The sequence below is a fragment of the Condylura cristata genome, unplaced genomic scaffold (assembly GCF_000260355.1).
Source record: "Condylura cristata isolate star-nosed mole 26May11 unplaced genomic scaffold, ConCri1.0 scaffold00015, whole genome shotgun sequence".
Taxonomy (NCBI): Eukaryota; Metazoa; Chordata; class Mammalia; order Eulipotyphla; family Talpidae; genus Condylura; species Condylura cristata.
Window position 1 is genome coordinate 43,899,176 of NW_004567116.1, and position 9,964 is coordinate 43,909,139.

The window sequence follows — 9,964 nt, forward strand, 5'->3', positions numbered from 1 at the left end:
GTGCCAGTGTTGTGGAGACTTAAAGGATGACCTTTGGGTCCCTCTCTGGTGGCATAACAGGTTAGGATGCAGCACTGCAAGCTAGCAGCAGCTGCTTCCGTGGGAGTTCAATCCCTGGCCCCGGAGGTGACCACATGGTGTGGCAGACCTCCCTTGTCTCACCTGCTGCTCCCCTCAGCAGTGCACTTCATTGATCTGCCTGTTCTGCTCCCCACTTTGTCTTCGGTGAATCCTCTTGCTGCCCCTGCCCCTCTGGCCTGTACGCCAGTTCTGTATGCATAAATAAATAAAATAAATCTTAAAAAAAAAAAAAAGATAACCTTTGGTGAAATCATGTGTTTGGTGAGAAAATGGATGCAGGGCATGAGGGAGTCTGAAGCAGAGAGGTTCCCTTATAGGCCATACATACAGAAGTTAAAGGAGGAATCTACTAATCAGTGTTCAGCAGAATTCTTGAGGGGCCAGAAAATACAATTGACATGGGCATAAAGGTTTGGGAAGGGTAGCAAGAAATCATAAGGGACAAGGAATTGCCCAGTTCCAAAAACAGTGGCAGTCCAATGCCGCCATAGGTGGAAGGAGGCCCTTATTGGAACCTGGGGACAAAGGGCAATAGGCAGAGGACTGGAGGGCTTCTGAGCTGTGACAGGAGCATCTGCTTGCAATAAGCCCACAGGCAGAAGTCGGTGGAAAGACTGTCCTGCACCTGCTCTCCTCCCTCCCTCCCATGCCTGGATCCTCATTAATGGACTCCACCTGGAAGTAGAGCAGACTGCGAATGCATTTGGGAGTAGAATGAGAATGCATTTGGAGGGATGAATGAAGGACAACCTCAGGGAAATGCTGTTCATTTCTGTAAATGAAATGTTCATGTGTAATTAAAGTCCTTAAAGATAAGTGCTTCATCAAACAATGAAAAAAAAAAGGGGGAATTGATAGAGACTTGGAAGAGGACATATTTTCTTGTTGGTAAAGCATGTTGAAGTTGGACTGAATAGGAATAATAACATTTGTCACAATTGTCCATGAATAGGTGTCTGGGAGAAAAAAAAAAAATATATATATATATGTATATATATATATCTTCCATCACAACTCTGCTTACAAAACTGCTGCAAAATATTGCCTATTTGCATTTTTTTTTGTATTTGCATTTAATTGCCAGTGTTCTAATTTTGGGGGTTAAAACCGTTCTATACCTGTTCTCATCCCTTATGTGAGGACTTTTTTATACCAGCAGGAACTTAGAATTCAGCTAATGTTCTAATTCTCAAAATCCAATGGTGATGTGTGATATGGAGAAAATAAGCCCACATGTCAAGAAAAAATTTAAAACATCAGAAATTCAGAGGAAAGAAGAAGAGACAGAATGGGCATCTTTGTATTGCTTTAGTGGCCATCAGACAATCCATGTTTCATTGATAATAGTGAGTATGTATTCATGTTTATTTGAAAAATAAGATTACATCAGGATATCATTGTGGAATCAGAACCATGACGCAGCTGGTAACAAATGCATTTTGGCAGGATACAGATGAATCTTCTTCCCTGACCCTGCCCTGTGGCTATGAATAAAGCCAAGAAAATGAAACTGGCAAAGCAAAATGTCAGAGTGAGAACAGGGTGCAAAGCTGTTTTATTTGTTTGAACACTATGAAAATGGGATGCTCATTGACTTTATGGTCAGATTTACTGATCTGATTTCCTTGACTTAGCTTTCTCTGCCATGTCATCTTGCCTTCTATGAAAGAAATTGTATCAAAGCTTCCCATCTAGAAAAGAGCCAGCATTCCAATTTTATTGCTAAATCTGAGTAGAGTTTGCATAATGTATGAGACCTTTAAGGAACTGGAAATGACACACACGTGTTTGTTCTTTGTTTGCAAATGACACAGTGTTATGAAGGTGCCCCTGCCCTCTCAAAGTCTTCTCTGAACTTATTCTCCCTTTGGGGAAGGTCATCAGGGATGGAATGATTGGAGGACAGGGGACATCTCATCCATGGCTTGAACTGAGGATGTTTAAAATAGAGCTGGAAAGAGTCCTAACTGGGTTTTATTTCTAACTGGCCATGGCGTCAGGACCCTACAGTCCACCCTTAAGCTACAGCAGAAAGGCACAGCTGAGACCTGGGAAGGAAAGACTGAGAAATAATAGTAAGAAGTCATCAGAGCATAGATTGAACAATAACTGGGAAACGATGAATGGGAGATCTCTGGAGAGGGAAAGGACAGTAGAATCTTAACACAGAGAGGTGGGAAGAGAAAAAAGGGGCACGTAAAGAATTCCTTGGCCCTTCAATTTTTAACTTTAAGGGAGTGTCAGTGGCTTTTTTTTTTTTTTTTTTTTTTGTAGAGCATTGTGAACAGATGTTTTCCTGTGGATTTTTAGAATGGGATTTTGAAGAGCCATGAACCAAAGTAAAAGGACTGATGTAGTGTGAAATTAGAGTTGTAAGTGATTAACAAAATGGAAAGTTTCTGCCCTATAACTGTTAAATGACCTTGCTAGAGTCTATATTCCATGGTGATATGCAAATATTAACAGCTTACAAGTAGTTAAGCATATCAGATAGACTTTCCATATACACCATACAAATTCGATTTCACGCAGGAAAGTATAAGGTAGCCTAGCATCACTAATAATGCTATTTACCACCTATTTTTTTTTATTTCCTTCTCAAGAATCCATTTATGTAGTCAAACTACTAGAGGGAATTATACCCCAAATCTTGACATTTGACTACTTAGATTGGTGGTGTTTTCTAAAAGGTAAAGAGGTTTCCTCAAAAACTGATAATTTAGAATCAAAACAAAACAAATCAAAGGAGTTTTAAAGCCATCTAACCCTTTCACTCATGCTGCTTAAATGTCTTCTTTATAATTGTTGACTTTAGGGCCTACCTAGTGGTGTAAAGGGTTAACTCTCAGCACTATCAGCAACATGAGTTTGATCCCTGGCCAGGTAGTTGACCCACCTGGTGCAGCAGTCCTGTCTCACTGGCTGCTCCCCTCAGCAGTGTATTTCAGTAGACCTACCTATTCTGCTCTGTCTCTGGTGAATGATCTCACAACTACCCCCCCTACCTCTGGCCCACACCCCAGCTTTTGCATGCATACATACATAATAACAAATCTTTAAAAGTTCTGACTTTAACTTGATTGTGCCAGGAAACAGGGACCATTATTTCCATTCAAACAGCAAATTCTATATAAAAGTTTAAACAATATAATAAAATAAATAAATTTAAATGAATAATAATAATACATAGTATCTACTAAGCAACATAGGCTAAGTACAATGCTACAAGTAGAGTAGATAAAAGAGAGACATCATGCTTGCCTTCATTGAAATTATAATGGGGAAATACATAATTAAAAGGGAAGCCTACAAGGAAGTGTAGTAAATTTTGGAGAATCACAAGCACCATGAAAAAATAAAACTCTCAGAGTACCTATGTGACAGCAAAAGTGCAAACATAATGATATTGGAGCATGTGAATTTCCCATAAAGTAAAACAATGTGCTAAGATCAGAGCACAATTGATAAGGGAGTCATTCTGTCCATACTTTATGTAGGCAATGTTATATTGAAGAATCTGGATGAAGGAAGAAACCAGATAATTCATCAACATTCATCTGTCACATATTAACAGAGTAACTTCAATGTGCCAGGTACTTCCGGCATATTGGTCCACCTAATAAAAGGTGTTTGGATTTTATGTTTGTCATTATGTCATCATATCAAGAATACCTGGCAGGGTATGTGCTGTATTAGTTTTCTCCAGAGAAACAGAACCAGAAGGGAATCTATCTATTTATCTGTCTGTCTGTCTACCTATCTATCATCTATCTATTTATCTAATCTATGTGCAATTTCCATATATGAAATTTCACTACAGGAATTGCCTCATGTGGTTATGAAGACTGGAAATGTCTCATTACCTACAGTTTGCAAGCAGGAAAGCCAGTGTTATAATTCAATCCAACTTCAAAAGTCTGAGAACCAGGAGCACTGTTATGGTGCAGGAAAATATGAGATGTCTCAGGTAAAATAGAAAATTCCACCTTTTTGTCCTAGTTGGGCCCACCATGGATTGAGTGGTATGCACCCATAATGATGAAGACAATCATCACTCAGTGAACTGATTCAAATGTTAATGTATTCTAGAAAAATTTCCTCTTCCCAAAGGAAAGCAGATGCATACACATACCACAGAAATAGTTTTTACCAACTGTCAGGGCATCTCATATCACAGTCAAGTTGACACACAAAATTAACCACCACACGTGTCTACTATGCTACTTAATAGAATGGCTAGAAAAATACAGGCATTGAAAAATTGGTAACAATTACATTGAGTAATTATTTTTTATCATACAAATACTGGGGTACAGGGGTATAGGACAGAAGAGCAGGGACGGGGGTAGAGGGTTGACAGGATTCACCACAGACAGAATGGGAAGCAGAAAGGCAGATCTACTGAAATACACTGCTGAGGAGAGCAGCGAGTGAGACAGGAGAAATCTGCCATGTCATGTGGGTCACCTCCTTGGCCAGGGATCAAACTCATGCTGCAGTGGCTGTAGACAGCTTTATAGTACTGTACTTTAACCCTTTGTGCCACCAGGGAGGCCCCTACATTGAGTAGTTATTAAGTCTAGGATAGATTTTTCAACAGAAGAAATTGGGTATAAAAGCAATATCTTGAACCACCCTAGAATAACCAGGGCACTAGGAAGATAATAAAGAGAAACCGACCAACAGCTACTTATCAGAACACAGGAATATGCAAAGAGGGGGTAAAGTTTATCAGAGGCAAATATCAGGTTATTCTGAGTCTCTGCTTTGTAATTCAATTGGATTAAATCCCACTTGCCAAAATGGGAGGATGGGTGGAGGGGTTTTGGTATGTGTGTCAGGTTAAAATCAATGGACCAAGCTCTGGAGGAAAGAAAGGATTGAAAATTTGGCCATGGTAAGACTGTGACTTATGCAGACTTTTTTTTTTCCCCTCCACTCAGTTTCTCTTGAAACCCTGTACTCTTCTGAAGAGGTTTTACTACACGCTGAATTGCTTAAAGCTGCACTCAGAGACTGGTGCACTGTCACTGGAATGAATCGCTCTTCACTAATACTGTACCCAGAGAATATCTCTTTCTCTTTGGAGCTCTTCTGGGTATTGATTTTGATTCAAACTTATCTTACCAAAATAAAAAAAGAAAGCTCCCAATCAATTTTTGTTTTAGTTGAGAGCAATAGAGCTTTTCAAACTGGATTTTTTTCTCCTTCAATGTTGCAAAAAAAATAAAAAATAAAAAATAAGGTGAGAAAGGCCTAGGGTTGAGAATGTCTACTCTTTTGAATGTTGGCCCTTTGTTTCTACATCCCTCTGCATCTCTCTTAAGTGGTGTTGTTAATTTCATGCTCTTGTGGCCCATGCAGCTGGGCTTTGCTCTAGCAGTTTCCTTTGGCAGAGTTAAAGTAATCATAGCTGCAGCCAGGCATTGGGAGTAAGTTAGAAGTAATTAACAAAGGCATACACCTCTTTTCCCTAAGGCCTGAAAGTTTTTGAGGAGACATTCTAACACCCAACTGTCCAGGTTTGATGCTAGTTTTTCCATTTACCAACTGTGTTTTCTTGGGCAAGATACTTCTCTCACTGTGAATCAATTCCCTTGACAGCAAAATGAGAATGAAAGGAGTACCTAGTTCAGAAAATTCTTTCAATAATTAAATATATTACTATAAATGCTTGGAACAAGGTCAGTGTCCACAGAGACACAACGATCAATATAAATACTCGGTGTTTGTGTGATTATGGAAACCTCCCAGTCACTTCTCTGTGATTATTTCCTTCTAGACATTATGTCTATAATGAGAATATAGACGGTTTGTCTTAATTTTTTTTTTTTTGCAAAGACAAAAATATCACTTTGTAGCACAAACCTTATAGCACCCACTAGATTTTATTTTAGAAAGCACATTTTTTGGCACATGTCCCCACATGGTCAATTAAAAAAATGATTTAAAGACTATAACTGCCAAAGAGATCATCAAATTAAAATAAATTTAACTCAAGATAGGATTTTGGATCAGTGAGATTTAATTGGTAAATAGTATGGATTCCTTATGCTGCTTTTCTCCACTTCATTCCACATGGAGTTTTGCAGACAATGAGCCATTGTACTGAAGGGGAGAAGATAAGAGCTTTAACATTTATATAACACAAACCTTGAATTCTAGCTCTGCAACTTTGTATCAAATTTATAAGTCTCATTTTCCCCATTTTAAGTAAATTAAGTTCATAATAACATGATTAATGATAATTTAAGGGATAGGCTCTCAAAATACACATATACACAAATATACACTATCTGCATATATTTACATATATCTGTATATATTTATAGGAACTTGTATTAGTCTACACTGCTTCAAGTTAATATTATTTCAGCATCATAATATTTTTACTAACATTCAAGGAATTTGTCAAAATCACAAAGTTAAGATGTGACAGGTCTAGGACCTAGACTTAAATGTTTCTGAGATATGACTTTATCGCGCTATTTCTTGTTAGATAGCTGATGGAGGAGTAAATGCAGTACCATATAAAATATCTAATATGAGCATCAGTAGATTCTAACAAATATTTGTTACTTTACCATTCCTAAAATTCTTACAATGCTTTGCAAATATGATGAGAGTATTATAGTAATGGTGATGATAATGACATGATGATGAGGCTTTAGAAACTAGAACAGATTATTCACCAACTTTTTAGTACTATACTTCATATACTTTTCATATGTTAACTCATTTAATCACCACAATCCTTGGACACAAACATTGTTAGTATGTTTCCCATTTTAATGATTAAAAAGGTGAGAGAGGGATTGGATGGAGGTCAAAGAAATGTTGGAGCTCACTTAATAGCAACCAAGACTTGATTATAGGACAGTATGATTTATTCAAATCTAACAATGATCTTGCCTACAAGCATTTAAAATAAATTTCCCTACTTCTCAAGTAATTATTTTCCTGTTCCCTACTACTTTATGTTGAAATGATCAAGTACTTAAACCATGTGTCTACTACTTATGTTAAGTAGTAAAGTTAGTCATGTTGCTCTTCTTTCTCATAGGAAGAGATTTATCCCAGGCTATTTAAAAAGTTAAAATTCTATCAAAAAGTTGAATAATAGGTCTGACATTCAGTCTTCCACATGGTAATTTAATTCATAGAGATTTTAAGAGGAAGCAATAGACAAAGTTTGTGAGTTCTCGAGCTATAGTGTAGTTCTTTTTCATTAGCTTAATTGGGTGGAGATTCTGAAGGATCATTTTGTCTCACTTCTAGAGTAGATGGTCTTGTCCTTTTCTCTCTTTTACTATGCTTTATGCGTGTTTTCAGTGGAATGGAAAGACAAGTTTTGTTCTTTGGCAAAATCTTTTGCCAGATGTCATGCTATTACTAACCAAGGCTCATATCAAGGGTCTACTGGAAAAGGGTACTTTTTGCCTTATTCCTTTTTTTTGTTTGTTTAGGAATAGTTTTTTCTGCAGATGCTAATCAGTTTATTGATCATTGAAATGCAAAACACATAACACTGAATATGCTTTTTGAATCCAAATTGAAAATAATAATTATGGCTTCCATTTTTCATTAGGGACTAAACCTAATTTGTATCTAAAGCCTTTTTAATGAAGTGACTGGATTTGTGATATGTCAAATCAGTCCTGATTTCTTGAAGATAAACACAGGCTCAAATAATATTTTCCATACTTAACAAATTGCGTGGATATTGTTAAACAAACCTAAATCTAGCAAAATTGCAAAGTTTTAAATATGTTAAGAGTAGGTTAACTCATATTTACTCAACACAAGGTCATTTTATACTTTCTATTCACTGTACTCTGTATAGTGTAGGGAATTCCTGAGGTTCTAGGTCACTATTTGTTTCAAAAAGAAAAATGAGTAACACAGTTAATTCATATGATGATCATGGTGGAGACTAATATAGTATGCACATATATTTTGCATGCATGTATATACCAATGAACATATGTATTTATCTGTATACATGTACATATGTGCACATTTAATATGTTATGCACACACATATGTAAAACCAGATTTCTTGAACCAGGTTTCTGGTTCACATATATGTAAAACCAGATTTCTTGAACCAGATTTCTGGATACATGGCTAAGAGCCCAAAAATTACATTGAATTAGAAACAGGCCCTGTTATTGGGTAACAATCTAGAAGGTTGTATACAGATACATAACAGCAGAGGTGGTGAAACTGTAGACAAAAATATACTAAATGAATTATCCAAATATATGCATCTAACAAGTGTCCTGAGCTCAAATCTGGGGCCTCTTTGTAAATCATCAAGCTGTTTCCATTTATAATATTCTGCAACAATTTGGGATGGAGCTTCTTATTCTATGTATAACATTTAAAAGATTTAATTGAAATTTTCCCCCTCTGAAGTTTGCATGTGCATATTAATGTACCAGATTTTGTTCCTTCTATTTCCCATTAGAATCCTCACTATAGAGCTTTGCTGGCGGCTCAGGGGATTAAGTCTCAGTCCTATCAAGTTGTTGCCTGCCCTGGGGGCATGAGTTCAATCCCAAGTGAGCCACATTGCACAGCAGACCTCTCCTGTCTCACCTGCTGCTCCCCTCAGCAGTGTATTTTAGTTGATCTGCCTGTCCTTCCCCCTACTCTGTCTCTGGTGACTCATCTCACTGCCCACACCTCTGGACTATACCCCAGTTCTTGATATGCAACAAATAAATCTTCAAAAATAGAAAGAAAAAGGTATTCCAAAAAAGAAAAAAAAAGAGAGAGAGAGAGAGAGAGAGAGAGAAGATTCCTCTCTGTAGAGAAAAGATACATATATCAACAATGCTGACGAATTTCGGTAAAACTAGTCACTCTTTATGAAACATTGTGCTGACTGTACATTTGCTAAATAGCATGATACTGCCCCTTTCCTTAAATCTGTACACTTAGGAATTACTTACCCTCCCTGTTAAATTCCCAGTTTCCATAAAACAGAAAGTAAAATATCTAAAGACTGTTTTGAATACTATACAAACTAGTGCTTGAAAAATTCCCAGATTTAGTTTCTGGCTAAAATCACTTGGGTAATATGCAGATTAGTTAAGTTAAATACACACATTTTAATTCAGGAAATGGTTATGGGTAGCAACATGTATCAGGCTCTGTAAATAACACATCAAAAGAGATTTTACTTTTTCTCTATTTGTAACATATAGGGACAAAATGATTTATATGTTAAAATTGTGTCTGCCTTATTTAGAAAGGTACATCACATTGTTTTAGGAAGATTTATCAGACATCGGCTGTGTCAGGTCAGGTCTTGGTAGGAAGACCTGAAGCCCTCAAACTGTGCAATAAAAAGAGACTTTAAGGAGAGGAATAAGTCCCACTTTGAAGTGCACTAACCAGGCACAGTGCAGTGTGTTAAGGCTACTGATCCTGAGGGATCCTCTCTACTCAGAAACAGATCAGCAATGGGAGCACAATGTACTTGGCGGGGGTTGGGGGGATGGCTGTAGGGCTGAGGCTGCCTAAGGGATGTGTGACCTCAGTGAAATGATACATGCCACAATACTTATATGACCTCACTCCGCCTGCCCTGTCACCTTCTTCTAGTGGCTTCCATTGGTTGAAACCAACCCACACTTTTGGAGGACAAAAGAAATATCAAAGTTATTCTCCTGGGAATCCAAACTTATTGGGAGGGGAGGGATAAATGATAACCATAATTAAAGGGAAGAGTTAGTGGCGGAAATAAGGAGGTAGCCATAATATATTAGAAAGCAAGGGAATATCTAAAATGGTATCAAGGCACAGATAAGTATATGTTCCTTAAGACTATTACCTGCTTAGTGTTCATGATTTAGGGTCTGTGATACCCTTTGGG